This window comes from Cotesia typhae, unplaced genomic scaffold (assembly GCF_013202065.1).
Source record: "Cotesia typhae breed Kobodo isofemale line unplaced genomic scaffold, CoteBio_Ctyphae contig_4, whole genome shotgun sequence".
Classification (NCBI taxonomy): domain Eukaryota; kingdom Metazoa; phylum Arthropoda; class Insecta; order Hymenoptera; family Braconidae; genus Cotesia; species Cotesia typhae.
The window spans coordinates 5,679,680-5,692,268 of NW_027423748.1; the positions used below are offsets into that span (position 1 = coordinate 5,679,680).

General features: G+C 29.6%; 1 protein-coding gene across 2 annotated transcripts in view; it reads left to right on the forward strand.

Annotated features, from left to right (window-relative positions):
* The window catches only part of Irsp53 (Insulin receptor substrate 53 kDa), a 140,265-nt gene that overhangs the window by 93,828 nt on the left and 33,848 nt on the right, over positions 1-12,589 (forward strand). The gene's annotated exons all lie outside the window — the stretch shown is intronic.

Sequence of the window (12,589 nt, forward strand, 5' to 3'; positions counted from 1 at the left end):
ATTGTGGATTCCATTCACTCATCCATTTATTTAATTATGAAATGACTTAATGCCGCTATTCATGCCATTTAGGTCAATAGGTTTTTATTATATTTTAACTTAAGCACCTTTTTTATTTTTGTAGTTTAATACTAACAGTTTTTCTAAAGAATATTAAACTTAGTAAATTTCTAAGGATTTTTTTCATTTTCTGTTGATTAAATTTCTATAGTTTTTTTTATTTAAATACCGGTTAGTAGGGTAATCAATTCCTTGGGGTCATTGTACTATCTACAATACGGAATATTGGAGAGTGCTCATTATGGAAGGATTATATAATTCAATAACCTACATTGAGGGATTAGGTGGGCTTCGAAGGCTCAAGAAATATTTTTAACAATTTTTTTTTAAATATTTTAAATGAAACGTTTGATTCAAAATATTTAGCATAAATTTTTGTTCAAAAATTTTGAAAATTCAGCTATCAGGACCTCATTTTCCTTGACTCCTTAAAAAAAAGTTCTCTGAAATTAAAAAACCAAATTTTTTCTGTTAGTGATTGAAAAAAGAAAAAAATTTGATTCAATAGAAAAATTCTTAAACCAAGATAATTTTTTGAAGAGCTTCATTATTGTCTTGAATTAAGACAAAAAATTTTTGACTCAAGTAAAATTTATTTAAACCAAGAAAAATTTTTCTGTTCAAAAATTTTTATGTTTACATCATGACGATGAAGCTCTTCAATATGATTTTCTTGGTTATAAAATATTTTTTCAGTGTATGTATTTGAACGAAGGAAAAGAAAGTAAAAATTAAAATTTTTGGCGAAGTTTTGAACAAAAAGCTCCATTTTTTAATAAGATTTGCAATTTTCGTTAAAAACTGCATAGCTTTTATAAAAATTAAATAATAATTATGAGTTGTGTATTTTAAAAGTTCCGAAATATGTTTTATATTTTTGCTATATCAGCGTTTTCCCCTCGACAGAACAAAATCACACACCTGTTACAAGAAACCCTAAGCGTAGTTATTGTCAGGAAGCGAGAGTAAAGGAATAAGCCATTAGATTATATAAGAGATTGAAAGGATCGGAAATGGAGGTGGCGACATAGGGGTTGGAGTCTGGCTCGTGGATTACCGTCAAGGTCTTTACGTGCTCAGCTCATAGAGAGGTAACTTGGACCTGTGGTTTTGATTTTCTTAGAGCAGAGCAAAAGGCATTGAATTTCGGGACTAAACTGAAATCTGCTCATTGATGCTCTTGCAGAATAGAGTATATACGGATACACACGTCAGAGTGCCGCGGTAATCGAGATTGGTTCACCGCTAACCTTCGAGGGTACTGAGAAAACAAGGAGCAGAAAGGTCTACGGATCAAGGAGCGAAAGGGACGGATATCAAATAAACTACTGGGCAACAACCTACTGGATCGGATTGCATCCAGTGAAATTGCTTGGCTTTTCTACTGGCGGTCGACAATACGTCGCACCAGTGCTCACTGCAAGCTTGCACCGTTGATAAACACCCCTGGGGATCTTGAAACTCCTCTATTTCAAGTGACTCGATAGCCAATTACTATCGAATTCTACCCAATTTCCTGTAAATTGGTTTAGTTAATTCGACCGAGTTGCGTTTCAAAATTTTTCTTCACTTTTCTTAATTGCTAGTGAGACTAGTGTAACATTTGCTGACCAAATAATCTATAGTCCAAATTTGGTAAAAAATAAAATGATTCTTTTATCTTTGTTTCTTTTGTATCTAATCATCGGCCTTATATGTCCATATCAGGCCTAGAATAGTCACACAATATCCGTGTACAATTTTTTTCAATAAAGTTAGTGTTAAAAACATCTAACAGAGGGCGCATGATCGCTGAATCTTCTCCTTACAAGAGAGTTAAGTTTCAATAGTAAAATACATTCTGTTACTCTTCTAAGAAGCTTTTCAGATATTATTTTTTATTTTAACCAACTATTAAATCAATTTTTGATTATGACGATACGATAATTGATAAACATATTTCTATTAAAAATAAAAAGTTATTAATAGACCATATCAGAATATTTTTTCACGGGTAGGTTAACTTCTGAAATTATCAATTATATAATATCTCAATTTAAAAAATTTTTAGTTAACTGATAATCATGTATTTATAATTCATTAAAATGTATAATAATTCATTAAAATTACTCATCTAAGTGGTTTTTATTCAATACAACCGTTTTCTGGAAGAAAGAAATGAATAACAAAAACAAATACCCAATTACAAGGTAAATAATTGGTGCTGAACGTTGAGAAAAGCTTTAAATTAAATGAGTAAAACAATAAAGACAGACAAATTTGAATTTCTTATGGGCTTAACGATTTTTTTTTTTCGGTTAATAAGTAATATAAATTTAATGACAGTGCATACCACTGTAGTTGTTATTATAATGAAAGATCCAGCTTAATATAACACAGTTCCGAAGCCGCAATAAAAACGAAACAATTGAGGCAAGTGGTGAAAAACTTTTTCATTTTTGTTTCCTTGCTCTCAAGATGGTGCGCATTAAACAATATGAGAAAATAAAATGTTATAATTTAATCTTAATTTCTTCCCATTAGACGTAGCAAGACCACTCGGTCTAATTGAATCCCAGACTTTTTATAATTTCGTGTAACCGTTCGGATATAGACACAAAAATAAAGGAATAATTCTTTACGGAAATAGAGTTCTTAGTGCCAAAAATAACAGGGTAGAATATAGTTGGGCGCAAGAAAGAGCCCGCTGTTACTTTCTGCATCATGAAAATCTTTGTTTTTTCTTATTCTTTTTTATCATCACAAAAGTTGATGTACCCAAAATCGATCCAGTTTGCTTCGGGGAAAACAGCTACGGGCTTCCTACGATATTGCCAATTTCGATATCACTCTCATTTCCAGCCCGCCTCCCTCTTGTCCCACTTCTCTTTCAATCGAACACCCTCGTGCTCTGCTCTTATTCGACCGCGCCCTTAACATTTCCACGCTCCGAGCTTCGTGAATACATAAATGTCAATATCTCTGTGTGTTTTTACACATGTGCGGCATTTTCTATCAAGATGTTATTCCTTTTTACTCCACTCCTTTTTCCTTAACCCAGCCTCAAAGTAACTGTTTGTGCAGTCGAAGATCAAAGTCGACATTGATCACATTTTACGCTTAAATATCGCTCTAAAAACTACAATGTTTCTTTAGTAACGAAACAAATGAACAAAAAACGGCCATACCCTAGAGCATTGAATTTAAAAGTTTTATTATTATTTTTCAGGAATAGAATTAAGGACAATTCATATTCAACACTTTAAATTTCGTGAGTGATGTTGAAATTAAAATTAATTTTATGCTGTCGACAAAATTAATGAAGCATTCAATGTTCATACTCGATGGAGTATTATTATATTTATTATGACTAGTCACGGTAATAAATAAACCCACATTTTTAAAAGACATAAAATAACATTATCCTGATGCCAAAAAAAGTATCAAAAATTTTTTTATTCAAACTTCTATGTAAAAATTAAAAAAAAAATTAATTATTTTTTGATGTGCGTTCTTTTGGCTCAGGGGAATAATTTTCAAAACCAAAAGCGTGCATTGATAAAACGAACAACAATTTTGTTTTTCTTCGAGAATTTTAAATTTTTAATTCGAAAAAAAAGTCTTCATACAAAAATTAAAAAGAAAAAGATTTATTTTTGATGGTATGAAAAGAACGGAAATCTAAAAATTTTTGGTATTCTTGAAATAAGTCTGTAATATCCTGAATCACTGTTATCTTGTATCTTGTAGAATCAAAGTGCTTCGTTGAATTTTTACAAGTTTTGAATGAAGATTTTCTTTTTCTTAATCATCTTTATTTTATTTTCCTTATTCTGTTCATAAATCTTTAAAATCCATTCGAACTGAACATTTTAGAGCAAGAGTAGAATTTTCTTAGATCAAGTAATTTTTTTTTTAAATGTATAGAAAATTTTTTATCGATTATATCAAAAACGTGTATGGTGTAAAAATTCATAAAAAAAATGAAAAAGAAAATTTTTTGAACACTATTTTAGTTTTAGAATTTTTTTTCTCAGTCTAAAATCCAAATATAAAAAAAAAAATTTATTTTTCAGGAAATTTTTCCATTTAAAATTTTAAAAAGTTGAAATTTGTTTAAACTCCCTTTTTTCGTGCAGAAACTAAGAACTAAACACTTCTTTTTTTTTTTTTTTATCAAATAATACGTTGCTGTGTTATCAATTTTAGCAGCATAATAAAGTTACCGCTAAACGGAGGTAATTTTATGATAAAACGAAATCCAAAGGTATACAGCGAATTAGCAATCACGGCATAAATTGAGTGAAGTAGCCGACAATGAAATGGAAGGTAAACATTCGAGCATTTGTAAATTCAATAATTCAATCATTAATAAATTATTGTAAATTCAGCAACAGTGATTTAGTTAACGAGTATATGATGATGTCGATGAGGGTGGAGGAGGGGGAGCGTGTGTGTTTGTACCCGCTGGGATGAGCAATAATATTTCAAAACGTTTCTCTCGGTATTATTATTATCATCACAATAATAATATTATTAGTATTATTATTAGTACTTAATAGTATTATTATTATCATCACAAAATAGCTTTTATACAACAGCCCTTGCACATTATCCCTTTTCATATTCCTATCGCTTTACACCTGTGCCCAACTCGCGCTGAGTTGAGAGTGAATCTATATAATAATTTCACCGCGTACGTGAATCGTAATTTTATGCAATTATACGCATTGCCACCATCATCCAGAGAGTTTAATACAGCACATCAGCTTCCGGATGTATACAACTCTCACTTGTTCCCTCGTTTCTCGACCATTCATTCTCAAACAACTCATATTTATACACACATTCACACATACTATATAACAACGCTAGTGGTGTACTGCACATATGTGTGGACAATAAACCCTTTCACTCCCTCGCTCATCCCGGTCCTCTTCCAATTCTGGTCTCTTTGCCCTCTGCCTCTCCCTTTACCTCGGAAATGCATCGTCTCGTTTCACGGTGAGTTGGACGCACGTTAACTTCCCATTCGTTACCGATTTACATTATTATTAAAGAGCATTTACACGCTTGTCTGCTCGGGTTATCATTGGAATTTTAATTTCATAATTTGTTAAATAAAATCATTTAATATTTATATTTCTACAAAAAAAAAAAAAAATAGAAAAAATTGTTATCCATGCCGGAATTTCATAATGTCCGACACAATTGATAGCTTTTTATTTATTTAATTATTTTTTTTTTAATTTTCATTCAGCGAGTCGTAAAATATCAACCTATTAATTTTATTGATACTCCACATGTTTAATCCAAAAAATTGATATTTTGTTTTTGCACATTATTTATGCTGTTTCATTTATAATGCATCATGTATCTGTAATAAAACGCAATGAATTTTTTATCAAATGTGTTTTTTAAAAAAAATTATTGATGATCCGTGACAGGTAGTTTTTGCCGTGATTACGGCAGTAAATAACGATAGATAAAAAAGTCTATAAATTTCTCATGGCAATAATCTTTGCATATCATGGGTATAGCAACTCGAAACTGTGCTTGGAAATAAATATGTTTATATTTGTCTCAAATACACTAATTTATCGGTAGCTTTTGCCAAATACTCCTTTACTGGTAAATAAGTTTATTTATTACGCTCGAGTTGTTACTGTAAAGTACACTGGAAGGAGACAAAATATTATTAGTAAACATATATTTTGATACATGAATTTCATAAATGGTTCGTTGATCATATATGAACTTAGTCTAGAAAATTTAATTCTTCTTAAATTTTTAATTATTCTCATTTGTTTAAAAAATTCAATGTAAAAAAGATCATTCAGCAGTTGGGATGCAAGTATATTTCTCAAAGTTATCAAAAATTTGTAGGATCGTAAAAACGATTGCAAATAATCAAATAGTCAGTTAAATGGGTAATTTTTCATCCGTGAAAATAAAAAAGCATGGAAATTAAAGCTTATTTTATAATGCAATTCACAGAAATTCAATAAGATATCACATTCAAAAGTTATTTCAAGAAGAATCTACAGCAAGTGTAATTTTTTTGCAATTCTCAAAATTTTGAATTTGTATAATTGATGAACTAATCAATCGATTTGGTTTATCTTGGAACATGATTTCGATGATTATTCAAAGAATAACTATGTGAAGTTTCATCAAAATTTGATAGGAATTGTGAATGCAGTCGTGACAAGCTGCATTGTATTCAATACATACTCTCATGAACTTTTGATCCAAGTGTATTTTTAATCATAACTGGCGGAGCTAAGTTAAAAAATATCAAAATCTTTTCAAAGTTTCGTCATCAGCAAATGTAATAGTGAAAATTCTATAATTCTTACTTAAGCTATGAAAATTAAGATGTTCACTTGTGAATTTTTTAATTTTCCCCACTTTATTATAAAATTGGAACACAACGATTCCTCCTATAAAATTGTGCTTCCCTGTTCAAACTACCAACTTTGAACCGTCTCCATTACAACTCAAACTAATTACCCCATTTCAAACTCGCAATTTGAAATATGTCCTTAAATTTTAGGATTTTTCTTCTCAAATTAATCCTCAAACTATCCATCAAAGCCTAAGTTTAACAAAACAAAGTTATTATTATCGTAATCTCATGAAACTGTTAACTTACCGGTTCAGGTTTAGGTTTGACATAACTTGTCAACTTGATCACTCTAAATCTCCGTGCACTGTATACCCTCGAGATTCTCTCTCCTTCAAGGTTCCAGATGTCGGACACATTTTGACTTAGTAGCTAAACAGTAAGACCGTGAAATCCTCCTAATTTAGTCTCCAGTCTCCAGTCTAGAATCTAGAGTAGCATGTCACGGGTGCCAGGTTATAGACTGCTTCCTGGACATACTCGGTATTGGACATTATACATCGGACACTGAGAAATCGAACCCCGTAGTTCACACTATCCCTATTCCTATCCCTTCTGTGTACATTAAGTACTACAGAGCAGTTATAGTTAGAGTTCACAGTGAGCATTGCATCTGGATGCATCAAATTTAACACCTCGCGATAGTAGAACAGAATGAACCCTAGCTTCAACCTGAACCCCTTGATGCACATCCTACAAGCTATATATCAACACATGAATGGTAATCTGTTTTCGAGGATTGTCATGATACTCTTGACCTCATAGAAGACAGAGGGTGAAGTGCTCAGTTAATTGCGTCTCTTGGCAGCTCGGCTCCAGCATAATGATCCTCTCGTCAGTAATTTTAAGACTTAGACTCTCGTACTCGGTTCTCGGGCTCTTATTTATATTCGCTCTTGACCATTTGTGAAAATAGCAGAGGTGATAAAATGCACAAGTATCTTTGTGTATCATAGTCACACCCGGTGTTCCTGCACCAGCTGTTGTTATCTCAAAAATATGTAGTGAGCATGTAAGCTGAAAAAATGAGAAAAACTAGGAAAAGAACGGAGGAAGAAAATAAATAATAATAATAATAGTAAATAAATAATGTATACGTGTTTTGTGTTACTCAGCTAGAGTCCGGCTGACGCTCTTCTGTATTCCTCGGGGTGATATAGGGGGCGAGCTTGTCCCGCAGGACACGTATTTCGCGAACCCATGTACAACCAACCGCTCGTACACGTGTATCTCGCACATGAGTCTTGCTCTTGCTGCGCGTGGTTGGATTACTCGAACGATTCTACACTACTGCAACTGGCATTTTCATTCTCCAGCATGTTTCCACGACCGTTCCACGGCTACATTGTTCAAATATTTTACCTCATAGTCTAAACAAAATAAAATAACTTTGAATTTCTAAGTGCTTTGGCTACGATTTTTTTTCTTTTTTGGTCAGCAGTTTTGGGAGCAGAATAAAATTATTTTTTTTTTTTTTTTTTTTTTTTGGTGGGAAAGTTTGTTAATTATTTATGCTACGGAGTTGCGAAGCTTGTGGTGAGTGATCATTGTGTGATTTTTAGGGAGAATTTTTTGAGGTTATCGAATAAATTACGACAAATTTCAATTAAAGTTTTTTTCATATTTAGATTTTTTAACAGATATGAAAAATTTTTAAAGAAAACTTTTGATAATCCATGAATTTTAGACCATCTGGATGAATATGATCAGTTATAGTCATATTTGATCATAAGAACTTTAACAAATTCTAGAATATGTTTCGATTTTAAAATAAATACTCTGTACTAATGACGTTTATTTATGATCAACGAACAGGTTATATATAACCTTTTGCTTTAAAATCAATACTAATAAAACTTAATAAACAAGTATGTACAAATAATAATATTTGGCAAACATACGTTTACTGAATGCCAATAAATGTGAATTTATTGTGAGTTTCTATAAATAAATATATTTATTCAGTATACATATATTTGGTTTAAAAATTAGTTTTGAATCGTCTGAACAGGGCTTATTGAGTGCTTTCCAACGCAATCTTGTAAAAATAGCTTATATAAAATTAAAGGTTGCATGAAAAAACTATTTATCAATTGTATTTTGTTAAGTACTTGCTGTCAAAATTATTATTTTATTTTATGTATCTTTTTAGTGATTCATTCAAAGTTTATTGTTTATTGTTTATTGCCTTTATTTGAACCCAACGGCCTAAAGGGCCAATAACAAAGTTACTCAAGAAGAGAGATAAATGAAAAAAAAAATAAGTAAATAAAAAAAATAAAAAAGAAAACAAAAATTAAAGCATGTACATTTTTTTAAGGCTATATGTTATAAGTTACATTTAAATTTAAATTTCTATTGTTTTTAACCTGAACTATAACTTGCATAAATTAAACATTTTATTGAGAGTTTAAGTACTAACATGTATTATGCAAAGTTAGAAGAATTGACGCAATAGTGACAGAAGTAAGCGGCTTATGTTAATTATTAATTTTTAGATTGAAACAGTTGACCTTCAATTGTAGCTGGTATTGTGGTTTTCTCGAGAAAAATGAAACAGAACGTCAAAATACATTAATGTAAAACATGAAGATTAGTATTTTATTTAATTTTGATTTAAATTTGATTATTAGAATAAATAATTTGCTTTGTAATTTTTTTTTTGATATGTGTAGTATTTATATGATCACATATATTTATGAATGATCATCTACATCCATGTATATTGGCTATATTTTGGTAGTATATTGGAACCAACAGAGGTGCTTATAAAGGACTATTTGTCAAAGCGAAAACAGAAAAAGTTCATATTAATAACTCCAGTACAAACGAATAATATCACGAAGCAATGTCAATATCACATGACTATAAAATGCAAAAATTTATTAGCAAAAATAAATTTTTTTACCCATAAAAGACTTGACTTAAATACAACACTGACTGCATGCACCAGGTGGAAAAAAATACAATAATACATGTGATAACGACGTTTTTATGACAGTTTTATTTTCGTGAATCTTTTTTGGCTTGCAAATTATCTTCAAGCCTCGAGAAACTGCATCTTTTTATATTTTTTATCTCTCTTACTGTTACTTAAAGTGAAAATATACAGGTCTGCTGCCAATCTCACAGTTTTTACAATTTGCCACAAATAATTTAAATAAAATATTACTTAAGATTAAACATTAAATTTTTTTATGAAAAACTGAAGATAATTAACCGCGAATCGCAAATTTATTTTACCGGAAAAATACACACTGTTTTAACGGGAATCATTAATGAATTTACTTAGAGATGGAAAAATTTCCCTCAATTACAAGAAAATATTTGATGGAGAGAATAATACTCTGAGCGAGAGTACTGTTAAGTTTCATTGAGATTATAAAACTTTTATTATCAGCATTCTCTCAGCATTTCATAAATTTTTCGTTTATAGTACAATATAGAGATCTGGAAAAGTATAAAAATATTTTGATGATGATAGTACTTGAATGAGACTCAAGACAATATATTAATAAAGCGTCGGTGAGATACGACTAGATATAATGAGTTATAAAAGGCTGCACTTGATATAAAGCAAGATCTTGCAATATTAAAATGCTAAATATTCCAGTTCATGGTCTCATTATAATCTTTCATTACTGTTCGATCGAAAATTCAATTCTTTATTGAATTATTACTTTTTAGTACATAAAACAACGAGTTAATTTTATTTACAATTTAAATATTAAGTGTTAAGTAGGCACTAAAAAAGTACATAAAGTTTACAAATCACTTAAGTATACTTAAGTGAAATTTTCTTTAAAAATTACCGTAAAATTTGCTGTAATCGTGGGATATAATGCGGCCCTTTTATTGATTTTTTTTTTTAAATAAAATTCATTCATTTTGTGGTTGACTTCATAAAATTTACCGAAAATCTATTAGAATTTACGTTAAACTACGGTAAAATTTATTGAAAAAAAGTTAAAAATTATTTCACTTGCCGACAAATGATTAAGTTGTGTCATTTAAAAATTAGCTTTTTAAATGCAACTATGAACTCTTTTATTTTATAGTACATAAAAAAATTTATTTGGTAATCTCAAAATTAAACATGGAAAAGTGAGTTAATAATTAATAAAAAGATTTTATGCTGATGAAAAGTGTGTAAAACAATTTTTTTCACAAAACTGCTGTTATGATGCGATTGAAATAATTTCAGAACTGTAGAAAAAATTCTTGAAATATTATAGAGAGCAAAATTGTGAACTTTGATTTTAAATAATTTTTAAAGGATTCATATTGTCAAAAAAGCGCAAGAAACTTTTGTAAAACGTTCAATTTTCTATAAAAGTCAGAGGAACTAAAAAAAATTTTTTTGTTCTCGGTATGTTATCATTCTGTAATTTTTTTGCATTCATTATACTATAGTTTATATGTTGAAAGCTTATAATAATTATTATCCAAGTACCTGAATCCTAATAACCCAAATAATAAATATAATTCAGAAGCGCTCTCAATAATCAGCCCCAGGAGTATTAGCACACTGTCATGTATTCTTGCACTCTTGTTTCGAGGAGATAACGATGGTAACGTGTTATGCGTAGTAACGTCAACGTAGTGGCATTAACAAAAGCACTCGCCGAGGTGATTAACGAGAAGGGTGCTATACCAGCAATATACCGGTAGAGCGATATCATGGATGGTAGACCATTACCGAGCTTTATTAATTACCATCGTCAACAAATTTGTTACTACAGCGGAATCTACAGTATACTGCAGTAAAGTCTTGAATTATTGCAGTCAACTTTAATCCTCAATTATATTTTTCTCCGCCTGTGCACTTATTTAGTGATTCTTAATAAGCTGCTGGTATGCTTCACTCTTAGGTTAATTTGAAGCTCTGTAAATGAACACCCTGTATCGCTTAAGTTTATGAGAAACTTTGAATGTATCTTTGTTCGCAACAGCCCCATTGTATATATACATGCAATATAACTTACTAGACTTGTGGCTTTTCTCTCGTCTTCAAGGAGCTAACGCATTTGTCTTTATATCCCTCATCTCATTCTCGGGAAAGTATACTGCGCTAAGTAATTACAATACATTGTCGTCTGGTTACCCGTTCCTATTATTCTCACGAATAATTATTTTTATTTTTGTTTATGTTTTATAAAGTAAATCGTTTTTTTTTTCAATTTTATTTTAAACTTAGCTGATTAATATTTAGGGTGACTTTTTATTATTTTAATTTATTATTCATGATTAGTAACTTGAAGTTAATATGTGACTATTTAAAATACAAAATTACAATTTCAAAAATCTGAAAAACGGTTGACTTTTCTGTGCAAAAAAAATTAAATCACAGTATAAAATGGATTCTTAAATTAACATTTTAAGACAAATATGACTTCATAATGAATTCATCAAAAAATCATTTCTATTTATTCGGGAATGTCTGAAATTTTTTCTCTAAATAAATTTTCTTAAGACTATAAAATTAAATAGAACTACATTCTATAGAAAAAATATTTACTACTTGATCATCTTTCACAATAGTTTTATTACTAATTCTTTATGAATTTTGCATTATTTTTATTACAATAGATTACTTCTCAATTATTGTCTTAATTTCGATTGCATAGTTCAATATAAAATTGAAATAAAATAAATGTGAAGCCAATTTATTCGTAATTTGATTGGTCAAATATATCATAAGCATGAAAATACATATAATTCAATACTAATCTTTCGTTTCGATTAATAGAAAAAAAAAAACCGAAAAATTTGACTCACTGTTTAGTTTTTTTTCCATTCATTTTTGTAAGAAAATCAAAAGATTCTTTTGATTAATTCAATATAAAATTATTTTTTTTTTTTTCATAACATGAAATGAAAGATCAAATTTATTATGATTTTTTTTCCCTAGGCTATTGGTTATCCCCAAAATTTTCAACTATGTTCAAACTTAAATCACTTTAAAATTTATCAACTAGTTGATTCATAAATTCTTTTATAAATATTTAAAAAAATTTTTATGCTAAGTCTTGAGTTCGAATTAATTGGTTGAACAATTTGAAATTTATTTTAAAAAAAGATTGAAATCAATTTTTTTTTCTTTTCAATATTATTGAAACTGCTAAGTTAATTAACTTTCAAAGC